At 40.9% G+C, this 13221-nt stretch overlaps 1 protein-coding gene across 16 annotated transcripts in view; it reads left to right on the top strand.

The window, feature by feature from the left end:
• nfasca (neurofascin homolog (chicken) a) overlaps window positions 1-13221 on the top strand; it is an 87127-nt gene that overhangs the window by 18454 nt on the left and 55452 nt on the right. For 6 of the 16 annotated variants that reach the window (XM_058078895.1, XM_058078893.1, XM_058078897.1 and 3 more), the window contains exon 1: window positions 3067-3315. The exons of 1 other annotated variant lie outside the window; for it this stretch is intronic. The gene's annotated coding sequence lies outside the window, so the exon portion shown is untranslated. Of the gene's footprint in view, window positions 1-3065; window positions 3316-13221 lie in introns of those variants that run through there. 9 more of the 16 variants (XR_009130558.1, XR_009130564.1, XR_009130570.1 and 6 more) reach the window with 3 other exon arrangements.

The raw sequence follows: 13221 nt of genomic DNA, 5'->3' as shown, positions 1-13221 counted from the left end.
ATAGTCTAGTGGCTTTTTTTGAATCATATCTGCATGATTTGAGCCTAAAATGTGTGGTAACTGATGCATAAATCTGTTTATGTGTGGCCAAAGCCCAGGGTAGAATTTGACCCAACACCCAGTTCAATAACCATCAAAAATGATCTGTGTGTGTGTGTGTTCATGTAGGGGTCATTGCAGAGTTAATTAACACATGGAAGCCATTGGCATTAATCACAGCTATCATGTTGCCCTTATTTTTTTCATTCCGTCCTTTTCCTTCTGCTCTCTATGAGTTTAATTGTTTTTTTTTGACATTTTTAAAATACATACTGTATATGATGCATATGATACTACACGTCCATATATGATTTGACAGTTATGTGTGCACACGGAGTGTAAGTGTGTGTTGGCGTACGTCTTGAGGAATAATCAGAAGGCTGAGGATAACCCTTTGTTGTCAGGAACGTATGATTTAATGCCATGCAAGGCTCATTTGCATGTCACAGCTTGCAGCAGTGTGGGGGATTATTGAATATCGCAGACAGAGGGAAGCTAAAAAAAAAAGGTTGTCTTAGGTCAGGAGGTGATGCTTGGGGTGGGGTGGGGGGGCAAAATAACATTTCATAGCGTCAGGGTTAAATTTCATTTTTCATTTTTGCACGGTATCAATATCAAAGTCTGCAGAAATACTGATCCAGTTATAATCCGATGTGTCTGTTTGATGCTAATACCGATAATATCAGGCACCACAACAGAGTGCTTCTCAGATAGTGGGGTTAGCCCCCCCTGAGTTGTGGGTGGCTGTCATTTCCCAGATCTTATACAGTAAACCTCAGATATATCGGACTCGGATATATCGGAAATTCGCTCACAACGGACAGATAAAAAAGAACCGATTTTTCTGTAATGCATTTCCAATAAAAATTCATTGCATATATCGGATTTTTTATAACGGATTTTGCCTATTTCGGACAAAATCTCCAGTCCCGTTCCAATGCATTTCCATTAAATTTCCCTCGCATATATCGGATGGCTGCATCGTGGCGCTCCGATTCGCCGAATCGTGACAGGCCGCTATACGACGTCATTTGCAGCGTTGCCTGCGCGTCCAGGTACATCGGAAACATAGTCAAGGAAGTGCCTTTTTATAACGGATAAAATCCGATTCACACATATACCGGATATAAATCCGATATATGCGTAAAACGGACATTTTCCGGTATACGCATATAACGGATTTCGCTTATATCGGACAAAACCAGTGGGAACAATTGAATCCGATATATCCGAGGTTTACTGTAGCAACAAACATGATTTCCGTCAACAACAGCAACATCAAGGGGGCGTTCGCTATCACTAATGGCGAATATCTTTCAGCAAAAGACTGGAAGATTTAGTAAAAAATGCTAAGAGCAAATGAACATCGAGCAATCATCCGAGTTACGAGACGTGATTAACCTAGCATTAACTTTTTCAAAATAGCCGCAATGATGACCTCTGGGTCGTAGCCAAAGGCGTTGTAAGTAGAACTGTGTCACTATGCCAGAAACGTATTTCTTTGGTATTAGCATTACATGCTAGGTGTTTTTCTTGCTTTAGAAGACAGAATAAGGAAAGACGTGTGTTCATATTTCATAAAAAGATTGTGGTTGATGGACAAAACCAAAAAAAAAAAGTGCAGTTTTCCTTTAAATCGAGTCTAAAATGGGTCGCTGACCTGCTTGATTCCTTTGAAAAATGTCAGTCCCCTTTAGCTGGAAAAGACCAAAGATTGCTGTTTTTTGCCAACACACACACACACACACACACACACACACGAGTGTGTGAGTGCACCCTAATTTTCCATGACTGACCTTCCTTCCAGCCATGTCGCATCCATGAGAAATCTCAGCTAGCCTCAGGCTGCACCGCAAACGTGGACAGCTGTGTGTTTCTGCATGTGTGTTTGTGTGTGTGTGTGTTTTTTAGTATGCTTGAGTTTTTCGAGTGCATGCATGCCCTGCCTTCATGCATGATCAGCCGTGTCTTTTCCGTGACCTGTGCGTTTTGCATGTGAATGATTTCATGCCTGGCTGCCGTGTGTAGGAGCTTTTAGGTCACATGATCATGGCAGGAACGCATGCATCGGTGTCATTAAGCGCTATTTGGAAAGCATCTTCATGCGGCACGTTTCACCGCAAATAAATCCTCTCGTCGTCTTTTTATTTCCACTGCAAATGTTGTTGTGATAAAGGATCAGTTTCTCGTTTTATCGTAACAGACTTGCTGGAAATGGGAACATTTTTCCATCTTTTTCTTACTGGTTTCAATACACACGACACTCTTTTCTTTTTTTTTTACTGTTTATTGTAGCGCTGCATTATGTAATAAAGTTCTTGAACGCATTTTGTAATAACTTTTACTAGAATTTCATTACAAAAATGTGCCGTTATTACATAAAGGCGGGAAACTTTATTACATAATGTGGACTTCCTGCTCTACATGTGTGACAACTACAGTGTAGTTATAGTGTAATTACAGTGTAATTAGTATTACCCATACATTCACGAGTCAGAGGTGGCCCGCCACAAGTCCATTGGGACTGCAAATGTTTTCTTAAAATTTTTATGTGGAAAAAATGATTTTTTTTTCAATATTTATTTTTAGTGATTCCAAATTTGCATCTATATCGGCTTGATATACAACTTTATTGTCACTATAAAACTAATATCATTAATTTAATTTAAATAAAAACACATTAGATATGCATTAAACATATTAATAACTATTTACCGAGCAGTCCAGCAAAGCATGCTGGGAAGCAGCATGTGCCAACTCTAACTTGAGTAGAAACTGTTTTTTTTATTTTATATAACCAAGTGGCTTATTAATACAGAATTCTAAATATCAAAAGTTAAGTTAAGAATTTTTAAAATCAAGTTTTATTATATTTTTGGGATCGAGTCTGGCAAACAGCCTGAATGTGCTTGACTGGAGCTGTGGCTCATTCATAATTCATGAGGTAGGAGGGGCAAAGGTGAGGGGGCGGTGACAGATGGCGAATCAGTGTGTGAGATGGAGAGAGAGAGAGAGAGAGAGAGAGAGCACACAGCCTGCCGGGCAGCGAACGCTCGGAGAAAGGGTGAGAGAATCAGACAGATCGGTCAAAGGGTGAAGATCAATACAAGCCATGGACAGCAAATAGCCGTCGACTGCATTTTCACATGCTTGGAGCTATAAATGATTGACAGCTGTCTAGTCTTTGTTTCGGGCTCTTTTGGTTGGCTTTTTCTTGGATGCTGGAGGATTGATAGGGCTGGAGATACGCGGGCGTCTGCTGTCAGGAGTTGAGAGGTAATGCTGTGTTATCAAATGTGTGGAGAGTTTCAAAAAATCTTTATTTGTCCCTGTGAATGTCACAGATATGATTCTACTCATATTAAGTTATTTCAGTTTCATTACAAGACAAATTCACGTCAATGTATTGATTAATCTGATTTTTTCAGACTATTTTGAATGTGCTTTCATCTATGAGCGCAGCTTTACTTTGTGTACCCACGTGCACGTACAGACTACACACACACACACACACACATGCACAATGTCACAGTGTAATTATTTGTCTGCCACAAATAATTGGAAAAGCATTGATTGTGTCTGTTGCTTACAACAGCATTTTAATGTCAATGTCAATATGTTTATTTAGACTGCAGCGTGAAACTGGACATACTTTAGTTTAAAGAAAAGGAACGTAAACGTTTTAAAAATATATACTTAGTAAGGGTACATCAAAAAATCACGCAATCCTTTCATCAGCCGATCGATCACCTGTGGCTAGCATCGTTGCAGCCCGCAGCGATCCTTTTGTGCAGTGTAGAGTCTTGCCCTAACTAACGTCTTGTCCTCCCACTTTCCTTCAAAACAATAACAATCATGTCTGCCGTGTGGAACGAAACCCGCCAACACGTGTCCCGACAACCGTCTTGAGTTGGTAGCACCTTAAAAAGCTTGAATACGGCATTGGAAGAACTAACAAGGGACGTAGCAATAACATAACAATACGAGTTTTTTAAGAAAAAATTAGTTATGTTGTGACCTGTTTCAGCCATTGATTGCATTTATTTGCATTTTCATTTGTTTGTGTTTTTTTTTAGTAAGAAAATAAATATGGTGTCGTGACTTGAGTTGCAAGGTTAGCCACAGTAGACTCTACTGAAAAGTACATTTGATTTATTTACAATTAATTCAGTTCTTTTGTATTATTTTTTGTATTATTTTTGTATTATTTTACACTTTTTGTACATTTTTTAAAATTCTTTTTTTAATTATTTTTGTATTATTATACACTTTTTGTATTATTTTTTTGTATTATTTTATTTTATTATTTTAATTTATTATTTTTATATTATTTTACACTTTTTGTATTATTTATTTCATCATGTTATATTATATGGTTTAATTTTTTTCCCCTCTTTTCAATAAATATATTCCAAATAACACATGTTATTCCAATGCCGTAAAAAACATAAATCTGTGGTATTTTTGCGCCAGGTTATCGAACCTTCAGGATCTCATTCCACCCCCTGCTTCCACTACACGTACAAGGAGTAGATACGATATGGGGCAGTGATTCCGAACTGAATGACCTGAAATCTGTGAATGCATCTTTCGTTTTTGCTTGCTACGGCGCCACAGCTGCACACAGCTGCAGATACCTGCTGGATCCAGTTAAAAAATGTCCGCGATGATGTTGTGTCTTGCAGCGAAACCAGTTGAGATATGACGCTGAATGAAGGAATGAATGAAAATGTTTGTCTCTTCTGATGGTAGCGTTTGTGATTCATGAATGAGACATCTCTGTTTCTTCAAGCTAGTGTGTGACTTGCCTGTGCTTGACACACATGCTGTATGCAAGGGGGAGGATTATTACATTTCAAGTGTGCTTTTTCCTCAATGTGCGTGTGTGTATGTGTGTGTGTGTCTGTGTGGCGACGGAACAAGGCTTTGCTGATGGCTGCAGCATGGCTTGCAGCTTGTGGGCGGCCCAAAACTGCAGCAAACACACACAAGTGGCTCACAAACACACAAAATAATTGTTGGAGAACAGCGAGTTGTGTAAAAACTACTGAAACATCAAGTAGTTAAAAAAAAATGAAGGTACTCAGAGAACACAAACATAGCATGAGAGTGATTATTGCAATAATGTTCCATCAAATATACTATCATATATATGTTTCCCTTTTTTTGCCGTGTGTACTTATATAGTATTTATGTAATAGCGCAGCTCTAGAGATTAATCTGCTGGCTGCAAAGGAGAGAATGGGTATGATCCCATACATGTGATGCGTCATACAACTCCATATAAGCCGTCACTCCACTTCAAATACAAATACAAACATGGCTGGAGAGTAACTACTGTTTTTGTGCGTCATCTATCCAACTAGTTTTTATGCCGCTTATCCTCACTAGGGTCGTAGCGGAATGCTGGACCCCATTGAGGTACACACTGGAATGGTCACCAGCCAATGGCAAGGCACATATAAAGTCACATTCATACTTATGGACAATTTGGAGTGGGCAATGAACCTAACATGCATATGTTGTTGGAATGTGGGAGAAAATCTGCCTATGCACAGGGAGACCGTGCTAACTCCATACATCCATTCTGTATTTCCTAGCCAAACAAAGTAAGAACTTCCTTAGTGAACTGTAGGGAATAGTTGCGGGAGGACCTCACAGCTAGAAGACTTGGGTTCAATTCCATGCTAGGTTAATTAGCGACTCCGAATTGTACATACGTATGAATGTGAGTGTGAATGGTTGTTTGTCTATATGTGCCCTGTGATTGGCTGGCCACCAGTCCAGGGTGTACCCCGCCTCTTGCCCGAATAGCTGGGACCCTCGTGAGGATCAGCGGTAGAAAATGAATGAATGAATGAGTTGCGGCAGGCAACGTGGGGATATACAGACGTTATGCCCATGAGCCAGGTACTTAACCTACATTTGTGCCAAGGCTTCTGTCCATGCATGTCTGTGATGGAAGGCTTGGGGATACATCCGTCTGCTTCAGATACCGTATCAAAGATGTGATGTTGCACGCAGGGATAACCTACATTGAACACCTTTAGAGTTGTGTGGAACATAAGCAATGCTAATGCTGAGACAAACCTACATGATGCAACCATATTATCCATCCATCCATGCATCCATCCATCCATCCATGCATCCATCCATCCATGCATCATTCATCCATCCATCCATCCATGCATCCTTCCATCCATCCATCCATGCATCATTCATCCATCCATCCATCCATGCATCATTCATCCATCCATCCATCCATGCATCCTTCCATCCATCCATCCATCCATGCATCCTTCCATCCATGCATCATTCATCCATCCATCCATCCATGCATCCTTCCATCCATCCATCCATCCATGCATCCTTCCATCCATCCATCCATCCATCCATCCATCCATCCATGCATCCTTCCATCCATCCATCCATGCATCATTCATCCATCCATGCATCCATCCATCCATGCATCCATGTATCCATCCATCCATGCATCATCCATCCATCCATGCATCCTTCCATCCATGCATCCACCCATGCATCCATCCATCCATGCATCCACCCATGCATCCATCCATCCATGCATCCACCCATGCATCCATCCATCCATGCATCCTTCCATCCATCCATCCATGCATCCTTCCATCCATGCATCCATCCATGCATCCATCCATCCATCCATCCATCCATGCCTCCTTCCATCCATCCATGCATCCATGCATCCATTCATCCATCCATCCATGCATCCATCCATCCATCTATCCATGCATCCATCCATCCATCCATGTTCTTCTCCAATTGTCACTATTAGTGCTCCATGAGGGCTGACTTTCGATGAGAGTTGGAATCCACCCCAGACACAAATATTGTATATAAACAACATACACACTCCCATTCACACCTATGGACATTTATACTACACAATGAACATAACATGCATGCTATGTATTAGGCAACAGCCTAAGACGAGAAGCCCAGACTTCCTGCTCCGTGACTGCCCCCCCCCTCCCCCGGCACGTCCTGAGGCATTCCCAGGCCAGCAGAGAGACATAGTCCCTCCAGCATGTCTTGGGTCTTCCCCGAGGTCTCCTACCAGACGGACGTGCCCTGAACACCTCCCCAGGGAGGCGTCCGGGGGAGGCATCCTAACCAGATGCCTTTTTCACTTTATCTGTTCCTCTCAGTTTGAAAAATCTGATGTTCTTTTTCATTTTCTTTTTCATTTTTTTTCTCTTAAATCTCATGAAGTTTGTATACCTAACCATTCATGGTGAATTTCTAATGTCAAAACTTTAAGAAGTATTGTACTTCCAGTACTCTCAGTACTGCTTTTTCCTTGAAAATGGCAGCCAGAATGTGTTTTGAATTTTCTATATAAATCGCAGTAAGGCAGGAAAGGCAAAAAAAAGTTTCCTTTTCTGGGAAGCTAAAGACCTGAATTTTGCAATATTCATCTATTTATTTTTATTGTTTGCTCATAACCATTAGCACATAACTGCCGTGTCTCTATGCAGGTCTGATTGACACTTGGCATGGCAGGGGAGCAAGCTGCAGAGTTTCAGTGTTTTGGCCAAGAGGAGAAGAATTCAGATTTACCCTGAATGCAACTTGAGATTTATGGTGCATTTTGTTCACAGAAATCTACTGTAGCTTCCCAACTTGTATCCGGCTATCATTTAAAATCCCCTGAAATGAGCAGCATTGGGCCCCTTTAAACTCTCCAAGTCCAACGATGGCTGCCCTCCGTCTAAAAACGCACTTTTGTGTGACTTGTTTTCATGTCTTTTTCCACTCAATGACTGGGGACTAAGGGCTCAGCTTGCCGATGGCCAGTGCTTCACTCAGTCGTGAAATCGTTTTTTTAATTTGGAACCAATGAAGCTGCTGGAACAGGCCAGGACTTTTTGCTTTTCTGATTGGAGCCAAACATATGACTGTAATTCACTCGGAGTGGCGTGATAAACGTTGTACGAGACACAATCGGAATGCTGCAAGGACATCTGCGTGTACCACTGATGCAGATTGTATTTCTTTGATTATTTTATTATTTTTTTATTATTTTATTTTCAGGCACTTTAGGAGCATTAGTGTGTGTCTCATTGTGTGACACAACTTGGCAAAAGATATACGATCACACCTTTTAATAACTCCACTACACCAGTGATCACTGGTAAGCAGGCACACACTGACACGTCTGTCATTTTAACACCATTCTCTCTAGGGAACTTGGGGTGGGGGTGGAGGGGGGGGGGGGGGTGGAATTTTTACCAAATTCCACACGCGCACACACAGTGAGCAGTTAGCCAAAGACAATGGATCTGAACTATGCATATTCCATATACAAACATTGCACATTGCATGTTGACAATAGACAGCCTGAGAGTAATTCATACAGAAAAAAAGGAACACTAAAAACATGGACATGATACGATCAGACGTCAGGATTCAGACTAGCATCTCTGTAACAACTACAATTGAGCTCGGGCTGGTCAGTTCAGTTGCTAATAGCCGTTTCCCACCACAACAAATGGCCACATTAGGCGTTGCTGTACTGATGCTGTACAAAACCTAAACGCTAAAATGCTAAAGCTAATTAACCATTGAGAGCATCTCAAAGTACAGTAAACCTCGGATATATCGCACTCGGATATATCGGAAATTCGCTCACAACGGACAGATAAAAAAGAACCGATTTTTCTGTAATGCATTTCCAATAAAAATTCATTGCATATATCGGATTTTTTATAACGGATTTCGCCTATTTCGGACAAAGTCCCGTTCCAATGCATTTCCATTAAATTTCCCTCGCATATATCGGATGGCCGCATCGTTATGCTAATCTTGTTGATGTCACTGGCTATTGTCTTTGTCCTGGCTCCAGATTTAGGACAAATATAAAAGTGAGTGACGTCAATAATACTAGCACAGCAGTGAATGAGATCTTAACCTCACTATTGGAAATAACGTAGGCCTGACGGGCATAACAGGGCCTAGCTTAATTAACAATTTGTTATGCTCAGAGTCCAATAAAGTTAAATTCTCATTACCTTACGTCTCTTTTCATTGCCCAGTCCAGGTACATTGGAAACATAGTCAAGGAAGTGCCTTTTTATAACGGATAAAATCCGATTTACGCATATACAAATCCGATATATGCGTAAAACGGACATTTTCCGGTATACGCATATAACGGATTTCGCTTATATCGGACAAAACCAGTGGGAACAATTGAATCCGATATATCCGAGGTTTACTGTTACTTCTTTTCTTGAGAAACATCAGACTGTCCAGTCTCTACTTCTGGATCGGATTTGGAATCCAACACATACGGCTGTATGTTAAATGTTACGGCTGTTAGTCGCAGTCGCAGTGGAGTGGGCGTGTCTGGAGGCGGGCCGTGGGTGAAATACATTAAAACAGACCGTTTTTACGGGAGTCACGAAATCCAAACAAATACTTCTGAATAGGTGCAGATTCTGGGAGAACTAGAAAGCTTTGTGCGCTGGTTATTGTGTGTAGCTGCTCTATAGGAGTCCACGACTCAATACAAAGGGCTGAAAAACGAGCACAATAGGTCCCCTTTAAAGCCTAGGTCACAACCGGTCGTACAGGCATGGGAAATGATCGTATAGGAAATGTATGATTTTTGAGCCGTAGACCAGCCGCCGAGGTTCTTTGTCACGTCAAACAAACGCTACGCTACGCCACGAAAAACGTATTTTGTGTTCACATTTTTGTGATTCACCTGCATCACAGACGGGCTACGTAGCTGACTTACGGTTACGGTTGCCAATCTAGGACGCTATATTGGACTCATGTAATTTTATGCTAACTGGAAACTGTACATAAATCGAGGCAAAATTTTGTGTACATTTTTGACGTTAACTGGAACACACGCTAACCGGGTCGGACGCTAACCTCTGTCCTCGAGTCCCCAGCGAGACCTTTCATAACTGAGTCGCTGCCACCTCTTATGAACGAACGAGTCGTGATGGAAAACAGAGAAGCGTCTGCTCACATAAAATGATTCTTGTCATGATGGACGAAATGTCATTTATACAGGAGCTAATGTCTTTACTATGAGGAAGGAAGGGGAAAAGAGAGACAGCCTGCTTTGTCTCAATTGAATTTGGTAATGGGATGATTGTAACAGACAACTCTGTCAATGTGTGTGACTGTGAGGCTGCAAGCCAGACTAGCCGGTGGCACAATGGCTTTAATCACCACGGCAACCTCAAGGCAGATGGGCCCGTGCCTGCAAATTTGTTTCCTGGAACCCTGTTGGAGGCTAACTACACACACACGTACATTTACATGCGCTAAAACAGTCTAAATTGTTTGGTTTCCCAATTTTCACGCTTCTATGTATACGCTCGCTTTACATGAACAAGCTTTAATTCACCAGTTAGCCAAACACTGTGTGTGTCCGATGCTTTATGGTGCCATTTTTAGCTAGCAGAAGCCATGATTCTAATGACTTATATAACTTTCCACAACTCTTTAATGTTCTTTTTGGTGAATTTCTACAAAGCAGGATTCAATATAAATAGTTAGAGCACATAAGACCTGTTTATGACTTTCTAAATACAATTTTTATCATTATTAAAGAACATTTCAATTATTCTTTGTTTACAAATGGCTTTAACCATTAGCAAGCTAACTTGTTTATTTTTTGTATTCTAAACTTAAAAAAGGGTTTAAAGCAGAGTGGGGACTAAAGACAAAGACGGCAAAAGCTTACCACTTCCACACAGAATAGGAGGGGAACTTCTCGTCACTCTATCGCGTCTGACATGCCATGGCTGACTTCATGGAGTGCGATGGTAATTTAATGTCATGTCTCAATAATGGTAATGGTAATGGTTTTATTTCATTTGAACATGCATCAGATTACAATTGAATGCATCCCATAATCGGTTCACAGTTCCACATGTCCAAAAGGAGTAGGAAGAAGCAAAGCTTATTAAATCCTACCCCTCCATCTGGTACTTTTACAATCAGTAACTGTTACATTTGTTCACTTCCTGCTTTCCATAATAATATAATAATACAGTTTAAGTATTTTTTAAATTTTTAAATAATGTACCTCGTACCGAAGTAATGGAACATTACTAGTGGGTAGAATACACTATACCTTTGTCTTTCAATGTGTTTTGTACTTACTTATATTGACAATAATACATGAAAAAGTATAACATATAAGACATGATAACAATACAATGAAAATCTATATATACAATTAAAGTAAGTGTCATTTTGACATGCATTATTGAGTAACATCATAACATTTAGCAGGTGGCCCAATGTCATTATGATTTTATACACAGTATACATTTGTGTTGAGCAGGCATATATTCTTCCTGTTTGGCATTTTTAACACACACACACACACACACACACACACACACTCACATGGCTTTGATAATAGCTAAAAGACCTCCAGTCTCAACCTTCTCCCCAATGGTGTGTTCTCCCTTACACCCCCCCCCCTCCCTCATTTTGCCCTCCTTTTTATTTCTCCCCACTTTCATCCATCCTCCCCCGGTGGCACTGTTGCTAGGGAGCCCTGCTGACTCGGGGCGTTTTTCATTGGACAGTAAGGAGTGGAGGTGGCGAAGGGAGATTGTAGTTGAAGAAGAAATGATATCGAGGCGTATTGGCGGGGGGTGCGGGGGGGCGGAGGAGCACGAGGAGAAATCCAGATGTGCTAATGAGGTTGTACGCTGACCCACATTGTAGAAGTGGGGGTGCTCAGATGGACATATGGCTACTTTGATGGAAAGTAGAGGGCGATAATATGAAAAGAAGAGGAAATGAATGAACGTTGTGTTTGCAGTGAGTGGGGGGGGGGGGGGGGGGGTAGGAGAATGGAATGACAGAAACATTGCCAGCATGCAGCTTTCCATTTATTTTTGCACACATGGCGGCCATACTAGAATCATATGATATAATCATATGTCAATGTGAATACAACACATATTTAAATATAACATGCAATGTTGTCATACGTGACAGGATATACAGTAAATGAGGGATAACCATCTGTTGGACCGTAATGGGGTGGCTTTTACTGTCAGCAGTGTGCCTGAAGGCATCGCTAAATGCTCTCTTTGTTTGTCATGAATATGTCATGTCACGACAAAGGTGAGGGCGGCTCGCATCTGCGGTGATTTGGATGTCAGCGAGAGATTTTGGGGGTATTTTCAGAAGGAATGTTCTTTGTTCCGTCCGTGTGGAAAACAGACAAAGCGAGAGGCTCAGCTGCAAACTGTGTGGAAATCATCAACGTCTAAGGATCAAAGCACAAAAGTCAATGAATTATTTACGGGTTGAAGGTCTTTGCTGTGTGAAAGGAGTGTGTCTGTTCTAATTGGCGTTATTCTTCCAATATGTATTCACTGTTTTTTAGCTTTGTACCAATTCAGGAGGTTCTGAACCTGTCGTAGTCACATCATCTGCTCTCTTCCCGTCCAACCACACCATGCTCTCTTTGTCTGGTTTATTCTGTGATATTTTCTTGTCTCTTTAACCCGTTGGCTCTCCATCCCCCAGCCTCCCCTCCCCTGTCTATGCATTTGTGGCGCTGATGGCATGAAACTGACGGGGGCAACAAATTGATTGGGGTGTCCTGCTTCTTATGATTCCCGTTTTGAGCGCGTGATCTGTTCTTGGTCCGGACCTCGGGGTGATTTTTGATGACATGTAATGATGCTGGCTGTGTGATCTGCTAGGTTTGCTGGATGATGTGTGATGTTTTTTTTTTCATCTCTGTGGATATGATGCCATTTAAATGACTTAGAATGACTTAGAATGACTTAAAAGCCTGGTGAAAGAATAGAATCGCTAAGTAAATGCTCCTATTGAGTCCCGTCAAAGTGACATCTCTGGAATGATACCATTTTTATGAATGAAGTCGAGCTTTATAAAATGTCTGTTCAAGTATAAAAATAGCTGATTGAATATTTTGATATTGATAATTAATGGGGTTTAATTAGAAATGCAGTCATGCGGTTTATTTGACCACATTAATTAATCTTGGGGAATAGGATTTAGTGTTAAGAAATTGAATATTTGCATAATTAGAGCATAGAAAACACGATTGTTGACTTTCTAAATTCGGGTATTAACATTATTAGAGACCTCTGGACATGAAATAACATCCCCATAGTACTTTACACTCCT

This window comes from Doryrhamphus excisus, chromosome 1 (assembly GCF_030265055.1).
Source record: "Doryrhamphus excisus isolate RoL2022-K1 chromosome 1, RoL_Dexc_1.0, whole genome shotgun sequence".
Taxonomy (NCBI): Eukaryota; Metazoa; Chordata; class Actinopteri; order Syngnathiformes; family Syngnathidae; genus Doryrhamphus; species Doryrhamphus excisus.
The sequence above is the reverse complement of the archived record's forward strand: the minus strand, read 5'-3'. Positions and strand labels throughout refer to the sequence as shown.